This window comes from Anomaloglossus baeobatrachus, chromosome 5 (genome assembly GCF_048569485.1).
Source record: "Anomaloglossus baeobatrachus isolate aAnoBae1 chromosome 5, aAnoBae1.hap1, whole genome shotgun sequence".
NCBI lineage: Eukaryota > Metazoa > Chordata > Amphibia > Anura > Aromobatidae > Anomaloglossus > Anomaloglossus baeobatrachus.
The window spans coordinates 263,476,446-263,489,415 of record NC_134357.1 but is presented as its reverse complement, the minus strand read 5'-3'; positions in this window follow the sequence as shown (position 1 = coordinate 263,489,415).

Here is a 12,970-nt window from a genome sequence, read left to right as displayed (position 1 = left end):
TAGTTGCGATCTCGTTCACGATCTCGTTATGTGTGACTGGACCTTTAATCAAGGTTCTCTTTTATTGTCTGATTGACATCTTGTCCATGGTTGAAAGAGTTGTAGAAGTTCCAATTAGGGGCGCAATAAAACTTTTACGCCCCTTATCTATGAACTGCTTCAACGTTTAGGGTACCTTCACACTTAGCGATGCAGCAGCGATCCGACCAGCGATCTGACCTGGTCAGGATCGCTGCTGCATCGCTACATGGTCGCTGGTGAGCTGTCAAACAGGCAGATCTCACCAGCGACCAGTGAACAGCCCCCAGCCAGCAGCGACGTGCAAGCGACGCTGCGCTTGCACGGAGCCGCCGTCTGGAAGCTGCGGAGACTGGTAACTAAGGTAAACATCGGGTATGGTTACCCGATGTTTACATTAGTTACCAGCGCACACCGCTTAGCTGTGTGCGCAGGGAGCAGGGAGCCGCGCACACTGAGCGCTGGCTCCTTGCTCTCCTAGCTACAGTACACATCGGGTTAATTAACCCGATGTGTAATGCAGCTACATGTGCAGAGAGCAGGGAGCCGCGCACACTGAGCGCTGGCTCCTTGCTCTCCTAGCTGCTGTACACATCGGGTTAATTAACCCAATGTGTACAGCAGCTACATGTGCAGAGAGCCGGAGCCGGCAGCACAGGCAGCGTGAGAGCTGCAGAGGCTGGTAACTAAGGTAAATATCGGGTAACCACCTTGGTTACCCGATGTTTATCTTGGTTACAAGCTTACCTCAGCTGTCAGACGCCGGCTCCTGCTCCCTGCTCGCTTCATTTGTCGCTCTCTCGCTGTCACACACAGCGATCTGTGTGTCACAGCGGGAGAGCGCCTTTGAAGAAAACGAACCAGGGCTGTGTGTAACGAGCAGCGATCTCGCAGCAGGGGCCAGATCGCTGCTCAGTGTCACACACAGCGAGATCGCTAATGAGGTCACTGCTGCGTCACAAAAAGCGTGACTCGGCAGCGATCTCGGCAGTGAGCTCGCTGTGTGTGAAGCACCCCTTACTCTTCCCCATATTGATAGCTCTCCTTCACATCACTTGTCTCATTTACTGCATTATTCCAAAGTCCTGTTATGTATATGTACCTGACACTATAGATATTGTGTTTAACAATAGTCTGGAAAGATTTCTATTTGGCATAATCTTATCAGCAATTAAAGGATGCCAACCACTGATCTCTTTATTTCCATGTCAGGAGTTGTGTGAAGATAAGTGTGAAGACAAAAGGTGCACTGCCACCATATATTGGCAATATTGGGGTCTCATGATCCCATTATGGTACACTGGTAAAAAGTATTAGATTGATCTGTGGCTGTATATGTATATGTGGGCAGCATTATTCCTTAAAGTTTTATGTGGATGGCTGATGCAAGCAGCTCACAATATAGAGAGCTGCATTTCTTTCCTTCTGGAGTGTGATTAGCAGAAAAGAAGACTACCATTTTTGTGATAAGTGGAGTTGTCACCTATTGGACATTTACTGTATTTGATCACGATATGCCATGAATGACTCGGATGGTTTTAGTTTCATTGTTCCGTTTTGGATTGATTCAGTCTGATATTGTGACCCTCAGACGAGAAGAGATTGTTTGTCTATGATCCAGACAGAAATAGGAATGTTAAGCTCCATAATTGGGTAAGAAGGCCCTAAAATGGGCGATTATTCACTAGAGTATTTCAGCAAGACTTCCATACTACAGGCATTTACCAACATTCTACTTACAAATGACTCCCAGCTACAAATGCAATATGTTAAAGGAGTTATCCCTACTTAGACAACTCCTTCTCAATCACAATATTTCCCCCCAGTAAAATAATGTCTATACTCACCTACAGTGCCGGCACCATTCCAGCGGGATTGGCACTGCCGCTCCCAGTGATTGTGTGACCTTTGTAGGTTACACGATCCCTGCGTCCAGTCAGCACTGACTTCACTCTCCCCTCCTTTCGATAAATCAGCACATCTGCAGGAACTGAGAGCTGTGGCTGCTCTCTTACTACCTTCAGATTTCAATTATGGCTGAAGAAGACAGTGCTGCCAGCGCTGATTGGCCCCAGTAAGCATATGAACAGCACCTGAGGTGAGTACAGATATTATTTTACTGGGGGAAAACATTATGATTGAGAAGAGGTTAGAGTAGTGGACAACCGTTTTACACTATTACTTCATTGCGCACCTCTCCAGCTGCCTCGCGGTTCACCGTCCAGCCCTCTTTCCACTGTGATGTGCCACATGCTTCTTCACTGTAGGCCAGAACTTATGGTCACATCCAGGCCTCAGAAGTCACCGGGTGTTGTAGGGTCATGACATACACCGTGACGTTATGACGAGCAGTGACCTCCAAGTCTCAATACGGCAAGAAGTCTTGGTCTGTAGTGAAGAGGCCGGAGATGTGGCACATGACAGCTAAAAGATAATGTCAGTATTAGTAAAGAGAAAAAAAATATGGCACCGCTCCTCTCTTGCTTTGCTGCTTGCATTTCGGTCTTTTTTTTTCTCCTGGATTCTTGTATAATTAGTATTCAAATATACTATCTTTGGATATTAATGTAGTATCTTTGGAAATAATCTGCAGATTAAGTATATTGAGAAAACGTTGGCCTAGGAATTTGGTATTTATACTTTCCACCTTTCTGATCCTAAAAAAAAAAAAAAAAAAAAGGTCCTTTCTCTGTAATGAAGAGGTTATTCAGGACACCAGAGTATTTGTGAAGATAATGGCATGTCATGAAGACCAGTGTACCACCTATGAATGCACTGATGGTAACGAGTCCTGAATTTGCCACAGAACTTATACAATGTCGCACTCTTATAAACTGCAATTTTTACTTTTTATTTATTTTTTTTTAAATCCTTGCAAAAAAAAATATCACAAATGTTTTTAGTCTATCAATAGTTCCATCTTTAAGTCAAACTGATTTCCTATGCGGATTCTTTGATATATGACTCATTTAAGAAAAAATCATCAGAGAAACCTTCACGCGAGTCTTCGGAGGAACCGGTACTTTGGTTGTGCCAACTGGTATGTAACACTCAACTGTCTGCCCTATGTAACATCTCCGTACTCCTGGGAGACAAAATGTCACAAAAATTTACCACTAGAAGTGCTGAAATAATACACCAGACTGTTTGTTTACAAGTTCATTGTATTAAAGGGGTCATCAACTACCTGGTCAACCACTTTTTAAATGAAACAGTCCCCCTAATTAAATAAAACCACCATACACTCGGCCCTAGCATTGCTCCTGTGATGTCGGCTCCGTGCCTCCCCTCAACTTATGCCACATGAGATCTGCAGCCAATCACCAGTAATTATTGGGCTCTTATTACTTCTACTTCTCTGGAAGACATGATCTTCAGACAAATGGAAGAAGTGAGAGTGCAGCAGCTCAAGAAAGACCACTGATTGTCTACAGGGTTAATTTGGCATAACTCTGACATGGAAGACCCTGAGACGACATTGCTCAAGCCACGTCCATACAGGAGTTGAGTGTAATGTATTATTTTACAAGACCGACTACTTTATTTAAAAAAGGGTTGGCCACGTAGTTTTAAATGGGAACACTCCTCCTCCCACCACTTAGCAGTGAATGACATGATGCTATGCATCTACAGTATCTACAGTAGCGTAAGTCACTGCAGAGTGGAAAGCACACTCCCTATAAATAGATGAGACATTTTGTTTGATTTATAACTGTTATTTTTAATTTAACAGTATGGCACCCTACTCCAAGGCTTGCAGACACAGCATTTGTAGGCCTGGTGGCACATGACTCCAAAACCGATAGGTACAATACAGGTTTATCTGTGATTAGTGATGAGCGGATACTAAATATCCGGGTTCGGATTATTCATACCAAATACTTAGTACCATTCCAGCAGTAAGAAAAGAAATTTCCAGCAAACTTGTCCAAGCAAAAAATCTTTTTTAAAAATAAAAAATCTTTATTTTAAATACTTAGTACCATTCCAGTATTCATCACAAATAACAAACCTAATGCAAGTTAATGGAGAAGCTAAGCATTTTTCTGGGAAATCTTCAAGAAAAATGCTCGGGTTCCCCATTGCTTTGCATTAGGGTCATTATTTATGACAAATACTGAAATAGTATTAGGAATTCGGAATAATTCTAGTTATACTGCTGATTGAGGTGAAGATTGAAATGGCGGTCCCCACCCCCACATTAGCAAGTCTTTATTTATTTTCATATATACACTTCTAAAAAAAATATTATTTTTACTTGGATTTTTAGTCCCCTTGAATCATCTGAATGCTTACACTATATACTGTAACACCACAGTTTTGCAGCATAGGACAAATCATGGTCTCCTATTCACAGGAGAGTCAAAATGGTAGTGATGGGAGTCTTTCAGTAGGCCCCAGCTGCCATGTTAACCTTTCGGGACCCTGCAGTTGCATTGTGGGGGACCAATGAGAGCTACACCAACAACTCCATTTAAATGCCACTGTCACAAATTGATAGCGGAATATAAAAACTGGGAAAAAAAATGTGGTTATAGAAATAACCAAAGAAAAAAACTACTTTTATGCACTTACAGTCATTAAGGTTTTTATTGTCTAAAAGTAACACGTTTTGAGGAGAATCCCCTTCAACGGATAAAAAGACAGCCATAACAAATGTAATGGGTGTATAAGCATATATGATATTCAAAAAAGGCTGGTGGTTGTCCTGACAGGAGCTTGTCAACTGCATAGAAATACATGAAGGTGACACGCTCCTGTCAAGAGAGCCGCCGGGAGGTGCGGTGCTCGCGCAAGTCACACACAATTGTGACTCCAACCTAATATGTATACACACTGTAAATGTGCGATATTTAGCAGTGCTCGGCTGCAACAACTGAGCAATGGACGGTGCTGCTTTGTTCTGCCATGTATATCGCCTAATTCTGTCCTCTGCAAGAGCAAGTTTCAGCTACTCAGTGAGGGTGACAGGTGTCAGATCCCCATCAACCTCATACTGATGGACTATCAAAAGGAATTTAAATGGTAGATATGCATGATTACTATACAAAAATATAGAGTTTGCTGAAATGAGTTAGTGTAGCCAGTCAAAATTTCCATTATTTCATTTTAATGCAGATTGTAACTTTGCTTTTCTATCTATAGTGGATTACTTAAAAGGCCTCTTTTAGGTGAAAATGTATAGACTATTACATTAGGACACACAAGAGTAAAGGGTACTTTACACACTGCGATATTGGTACCGATATCGCTAGCGAGCGTACCCGCCCCCGTCGGTTGTGCGTCACGGGCAAATCGCTGCCCGTGGCGCACAACGCTAACACCCATCACACGGACTTACCTTCCCTGCGACGTCGCTCTGGCCGTGGAACCGCCTCCTTTCTAAGGGGGCGGTTCGTGCGGCATCACAGCGACGTCACACGGCAGCCGTCCAATAGTAGAGGAGGGGCGGAGATGAGCGGCTGGAACATGCCGCCCACCTCCTTCCTTCCTCATTGCCGGTGGATGGATGTAACAAGATGTTCGTCGCTCCTGCGGTGTCACACAGCGATGTGTGATGCCGCAGGAATGAGGAACAACATTGCTAGTGCCCAAACAACGATATTTGCTGTTTGAACGACCTCTCCAAAACCAGCGATTTTTACCACTTTTGCGATTGTTAAAGGTCGCTCATACGTGTCACACGCTGCAATGTCGCTAACGACGCCGGATGTGCGTCACAAACACCGTGACCCCGACGATAAATCGTTAGCGATGTTGCAGCGTGTAAAGTACCCTTTAGGCCTCATGAACACATCCGTTTTATCGAAGTAAGGGAAAAGCTAGCCGAGTTTTAACAGGGATTTGAATCAGTGTCATCAGTTTTTTTTCACTGATGAGAAAAAAAAAATAATTTCTCCACCTTCTCCTGTGTATCAGTTGGTGAAAAGCTTACAGCACATGGATGGTTGTCTGCTTTTGTCACGAACCAGTAGTTTCATTGCAGAGTCTGATCCGACACTCAGATCAATATGGAAACTGTTTCTCTGAAAACCAATCGGACATGTGAACAGCCCTATTGAATATCACAGATAAGAGTTACGGATAGTATTTGTACGGGAGAAACTCTTGTGAGTGAGGCCTAAGGCTAGTTTCATACATCCGGTTTTTCACCGGATTCGGCGGACTCCAGTACAGTGTAATACAGTACAAAGGCAGCGCGGCAACTTCCGGGTCACATGCTCCGGTCACATGACAGCATGTGACCGGCGCTTGTCGTGCTGCCATTGTACTGTATACACCTGGGGTGGGCAATTAATTTTCCCATGGGGCCGCATGAGAAACTGGGATGGTTTTAGAGGGCCGGACTAATATAATTAACTCAGTTCTACCCAATATACTACATTACTACACCCCCTTCATATACTACATCTGTAAAACTACACCTCTACACCCCCCATATACTACACCACTACACCCCCCATATGCTTCACCTGTAATATACTACACCCCCCCCTTGTACTACACCTTTAATATACTACATCACTACACCCCATATACTACACCTGTAATATATTACATCACTACAACCCCCATATACTACACCTGTAATATACTACATCACTACACCCCCATATACTACACCTGTAATATACTACATCCCCATATACTACACCTGTAATATACTACATCACTTCACCCCCTATACTACACCTCATATACTACATCACTACACCCCCATTTACTACACCACTATATACTACACCTGTAATAAAACTACACTATACCCCATGTACTACCCCACTATATATTACACCACTATATACTACACCTGTAAAACTACACCACTACACCCCCAGTATTAGTCACCAGCCCCCCCCCCCCCGTTTCCTCCACAGCTTATTAGTCACTACTTACCTCTCTCTTCTTATTGTCCCTGTCCTCAGGCAGCTCAGTACAGGCCCCCCCCGCTGAGCTGCTCCTTCTCGTGTACGGACCCTGGCTGCGCCGATGCTGTTCGCTGAGGGGTCCCCGCCGCTGTTTCTCTTCGTGAAGGTCAATCCTGTGCCGATACTTACCCTGCCCGCCGGGAACTTTTAAAATGACACACGCCGCGCAGTACTGACAACATCAGAGCGCGCGTGTGTGTCACAGAGAAAGTGACGGGCAGGGAACAGTGGAGAGATTCCTGCATTCCGCTGCCTACACTGTGCGGAGCTGCAGGATCGCTCCTTGCCTGACACGCAGCAGCCCGGCTCCACTGCAGTAGCTGAAGACGGGCAGGCCGGTCACAGGCAGTAGGCGGGCCGGATTTGGCCTGCGGGCCGCCCCTTGCCCAAGTCTGGTATACACTGTACTGGAGTCTGCCGAATCTGGCAAACCAGTGAAAAGCCGGATGTGTGAAACAAGCCCAAGAATGTAAGCAGAAAAGAAGCAGTCTGGGCCAAAATGATTAATTATGTTATTAAAGGGAACCTGTCACCAGGAAAATGCAGTCCAATCTGCGGGCAACATGTTATAGAGCAGGAGGAGCCGAGCAGATTAATATAATGTTTTGTGAGAAAAGGGTCAGTATAACCTGTGTTTTCTTCATTTAAAGGGTTATTCCCATCTCAAAGATGCTATCACAACGTGTAGGCGGTATAATAATAATAATAATAATAATAATAATATTAGCAAATATCTCCAACTTGAAATGTAGTATAGTTCTCCTGATATAGCCATGTCTCTTACCTCATGTGCAGGGCATTACAGAGTAGGTATTCATGATTAAAGGTACCGTCACACATAACGAGATCGCTAGCGAGATCGCAGCTGAGTCACCGTTTTGGTGACGCAGTAGCGATCCCGTTAGCGATCTCGTTATGTGTGACACTTACCAGCGATCAGGCCCCTGCTGTGAGATCTCTAGTCGTTGCAGAATGGTCCAGGCCATTTTCTTCAAAGGCGATGTCCTGCTGGGCAGGACACATCGCTGTGTTTGACGCTGTGTGACCGGGTCACAGTGACTGCTGAGATCGTTATACAGGTCGCTACTGCGACCTGTATTGTTCCTGCATCGCTGGTAAGATCTGACTGTGTGACATCTCACCTGCGACCTCCCAGCGACTTACCTGCGATCCTTATCAGGTCGCATCGTTTTCGGGATCGCTGGTAAGTCGTTGTGTGTGACTGGGCCTTTAGTCTACTCTTATAATTAGTGCAGTTGCTAGTGGTTGTAACCATGGATCCCTAAGCTGCATTGTCCTGAACATAAGGCAAGATACATGGCTATATCAGGAGAACTATATTACATTTTTAAATCGAGGCATTTACTAATATTATTATACCTACTACATATTGGAATATGATCTTGGGAGATGGAAATACCCCTTTAGGCTCTGTGCGCACTAGGCCGTTTTACCCGCGGATTTACTGCAGAAATTTCTTGAGAAATGTCTGCAATCTTTGTGCAGACATTTCCCAGCAAATCCTATGAGAAAAAAAAATAGCTGTGCGCACTGTGCGGATTTTTCTCAAGAAATTTCCTTGAGAAAATTTTCTCGAGAAACTTTCTTGAGAAAATGAGCATGTCCATTATTTTTCGCAGGTTCCTGCGGAATACCCCCGGAATTTCCCTCCATTCACTGTAATGTAATGTAATCGCGAAATTCCGGGGGTATACCGCAGGTAGCAAATGATGTGCGGTATACCCCCGGTATAGCCGCGATTTACCTGCGGTAATGCTCATCGCTGCCTGCGGTTTTGCAGGAAGCGATGTCATTATGCCAGGAAGAGGAAGCGGAGCAGAGTAAACACAGACGTCACACTCCCTGGACGCCGCACAGAAGCACTTCCGTGCGACCTCTAGGTGCCCGTGCAGTCTGTGTCCTGCTCCGGCCTTGCGGCTGCCTGCACTGCAGGGTGTCAGTGTCTGCCCGCAGTGTCAGCAGCTTGTCACGCTGCAGCGCAGGCAGACACTGACACAGGCAGACACTGACACTGCACTGCAGGGTGTCAGTGTCTGCCCGCAGTGTCAGCAGCCTGTCACGCGGCAGCGCAGGCAGACACTGACACCCTGCAGTGCTGGGAGCCGCGGGGATGACGATCGCTGCTGTCAGGAGGTGAGATCATTACCTGCTGTGACGATCTCCTGCCTCCTGACGTCAGCGCTGTCACTGCTGTCTATGCCCGTCTCGTGAGCGGCCCGAGACTGTCACTAGCGGTGACGTCACGGGCTCTCGCGATACTTCTGACAACGCGGCAGGCATAGAAGTTAATGACAGCGCTGACGTCAGCAGTACAGGAGATGATCACAGAAGGTAATGATCTCATCTATGCTCCTGATGGCAGCGCTCGGCATCCCCTGCAGTGACCTGGGCTGACCTATTGATGTTAGCTCAGGTCACTGCATTGCTCTCCCAGCCAATGGGGAACATTCTGTTCTTCATTGACTGGGACAGCGACTATGGTATGGATCGCCGTGCCCCCCCTTCCTTATTGGATTACGCCGGACGTGGAATTGATTGTTCTTTTCAATAAATTGGTTAAAGAGGGAATGTTTTGGGGAGTTTTTTCAAATAAAAAAATTTTTGTCTATTTTTTATTTCTTACTGACTGGGTTGGTGATGTCGGGTATCTGATAGACGCCTGACCTCACCAACCCCAGGGCTTGATGCCAGGTGACATTACACATCTGGCATCAACCCCATATATTACCTCGTTTGCCAACGCACCAGGGCGTGGGATGAGCTTAGGCGAAGCGCCAGGATTGGCACGTCTAATAGATGCGCCACTTCTGGGGCGGCTGCGGCCTGCTATTTTTAGGCTGGGGAGTGTCCAATAACAGTGGACCTCCCTAGTCTGAGAATACCAGACCACAGCTGTCCGCTTTACCTTGGCTGGTGATCCAATTTGGGGGGGACCCCACGTTTTTTGTTTTAAATTATTTATTTAATGTAAAATAACAGCGTGGGGTGCCCTCTATTTTGGATTACCAGCCAAGGTGAAGCTGCCAGCTGTGGTTTGTAGGCTGCAGCCGTCTGCTTTACCCTAGCTGGCTACAAAAGATGGGGGGACCTCACGTCGTTTTTTTTTTTAATTATTTATTTTATGGCTAAATACAAGGCTAAGCACCCTTTAGGCTATGTGCGCACGTTGCCTAAATACATGCAGTTACGCTGCGCTTTGTAGCGCAGCGTGACTGCATGCGTCCTGCGTCCCCTGCACAGTCTATGGAGATTGTGCAGGGGCCGTGCGCACGTGGCGTTTTAGAGCGCAGAGCTTCGGCTTCTTCTTCCGTGCGCTTTGCCGGCAGCTCCTGCTCTGTCTATGGCAGGAGCTGCAGGCAGAGCGCATGGAATCGGCTTTTTTTCTCTTCACTACGGACATTTCTGCAGCGATTTAAAGCGTACATGTGCTCTTCAGATCGCTGCAGAAATTTCTGCAGTGACTGTACGCAACGTGCGCACATAGCCTTAGTGCCACATGAAAGTCACTAAAGGGTGCCAGCTTAGAAAATGCAGGGAGGTGGGACATTCTATAGGTCTTTCTCATTTATCTATCTATCTATGGTCCGTCTCACACGTCAGTGAAAAACACTGACGTTTTTCACTGGCACGTAAAACATGCACATGTCCCTGCATGTGCCGTGAATCACGGCACACGTGGGTTGTCTAAGTGCAATCCGGGCTCCATTCTCCGTGGCCCGTGATTGCACTTAGAAATCAACTCGCCTGTGCGCGCTCCCGCTCTCCATGGTGCTGATCGCTCCCGCGGTGCAGCATCCGGCCAGCTCTGACCCCCGCAGCAGCTGCTTCCGGGTCGGCTGTGTCGTGCATCATGAATATGCGCGACAGTAATGAGCCGGCTCAGAAGCAGCAGGCTGCACGGGCTGCAGAGAGCGCCGCTGAAGCCGGGTGAGTAAAAATGTTTTTTATTTTAAAAGCACGTTTTTTTCTGGCACGTGTTTCACGGACCACGACATCAGTGATGCCAGAAAAAAATGGACATGTCTCCGTGCGGCAATCACGCACACGCGGGTACGCCGCACGGAGACACGTGCAGTGAAAAATCACTGACGTGTGAGCAGACCCATTCATTATAATGGGTCTGCGTATGTCAGGGATTCTGGTATGTTTAAAAAAAAGCACAAACGTACCAGAATCACTGACGTGTGAAACAGGCCTATCTATTCATCTATCCATCTTTCACTCTATCCATTATCTGTCTATCGATTATCTATATTATTTATTGCAAAACCGCAGGGAGCAACCTGCGGTAAATCCGCGGTAAATCCGCATGCGTTTTTCCCGCGGATTTTTCCGCAGGTGCAGAAATCTTCAACTCCCAGAAGTTTCTCAAGAAATTTTCTTGAGAAAAATCACTTTTCTAGTGCACACAGAGCCTTAAACTTCCACTCTTTCTGGGGTTTTCGCTCCAGTGGACTGTCCAATCAGTGACCGATAGCTATAGCACTATGCACACTTATACAAGGAAAGCTGTTAGTACCGCCCACTTAACTAAAAATCCTAGAAAAAGCAGCAGAGGACTGAATGAATAAAACACAGGTTAAACTGAATCTTTTCCCACAAAACTATATATGAAACTACTTAGCTCTGCCTGCTCTTTTTATATAACATTTTCAGAAAGTTTTGCTAAGTAATAACATTTTGAATGAAAACAATGTACATCAGTACGCAGACTGGGCATATAACACATATCATTGACAAAAGATAACCTCAGATATGGAGCAAATGTACATTAAAGGGGTACTCTGGGGAGATTAACAAAAAAAAAAAAATTGTACTGTCCCTGTACTCATACACTATAAAGCTGAGATGCCTGGTACTTGCCTAAATTATCTCTTCAGGGAGGAAGGAGACGAATTCCTCTAGTGTCACCTATTGGAAAAACCAATCCTAAAAGTCAATAGTGACCCTGTAATGAGCCATATATATTTTTTATTTATATAACGCTGTTAATTCCACAGCACTTTACATACATTGACAACACTTTCCCCATTGGGGCTCAAAATCTAAATTCCCTATCAGTATGTTTTTTTGGAGTGTGGGAGGAAACCAGATAACCTGGAGGAAACCCACGTAAACACGGGAAGAACATACAAACTCCTTTCAGATATTGTCCTTGGTGGGAATTGAACCCAGGACCCTAGCGCTGCAAGGCTGCAGTGCTAACCACTGAGCCACCGTGCCGCCTTTATGCCAGATCAGAACCTTAAATTGCAGATACTTCTGTCTTTGAATATTTCACAGAAGAGCATTACAGCTTTAAGGCTATGTGCGCACTGGGAAATGGAATTTTCTTGAGAAAATTCCGCATGCTCTCAAAGATTACCGCACCCGCGGTAAAAAACCGTGGCAAACCGCACCCGAAAACCGCATGCGGTTTGCCGCGGTATTGTTCGCGGTTTTGCCGCGTGCGGGTTGGGATGTGCTTTATTGCATTCAATGCAATAAAGCACATTGAAAGAAAAAAAAAAAGTCATTTAATTCTGAGATAGTAGATAGATAGACAGACAGATGGATAGATAGACAGATAGAGGACAGATCGCTACATTTCCCACGGTCGGCAGTGAGTTTACATTACCGGCCGTGGGAAATGACCGGTAATTACCTCTGCTGTCTGCTGCATTCATTCAGCGCTGTGTCTGTGACAGTCGCGGCTGGATGGAAGCAGCGCAGGACGTCGGAGCTGTGGATTACGCCGGAACTTTGGTGCGGGAGGGGTTAATAAAATGGTGAACGAGGCTTGTTTGTTTTATTTAAAATAAAGGATTTTTCGGTGTCTGTGTTTTATTCACTTTACTTACGGGTTGAGCATGTCAGCTGTCACATAGACGCTGCCATGATCAAGCCTGGAGTTAATGGCGGTGATCCACCACCATTAACCCCTTGTATTACCTTGCTGCCACTGCTACACGGCAGCAGGAAGAGCCGGGGACACGCCGGTGCTGCTGCATAATGCATGCGAC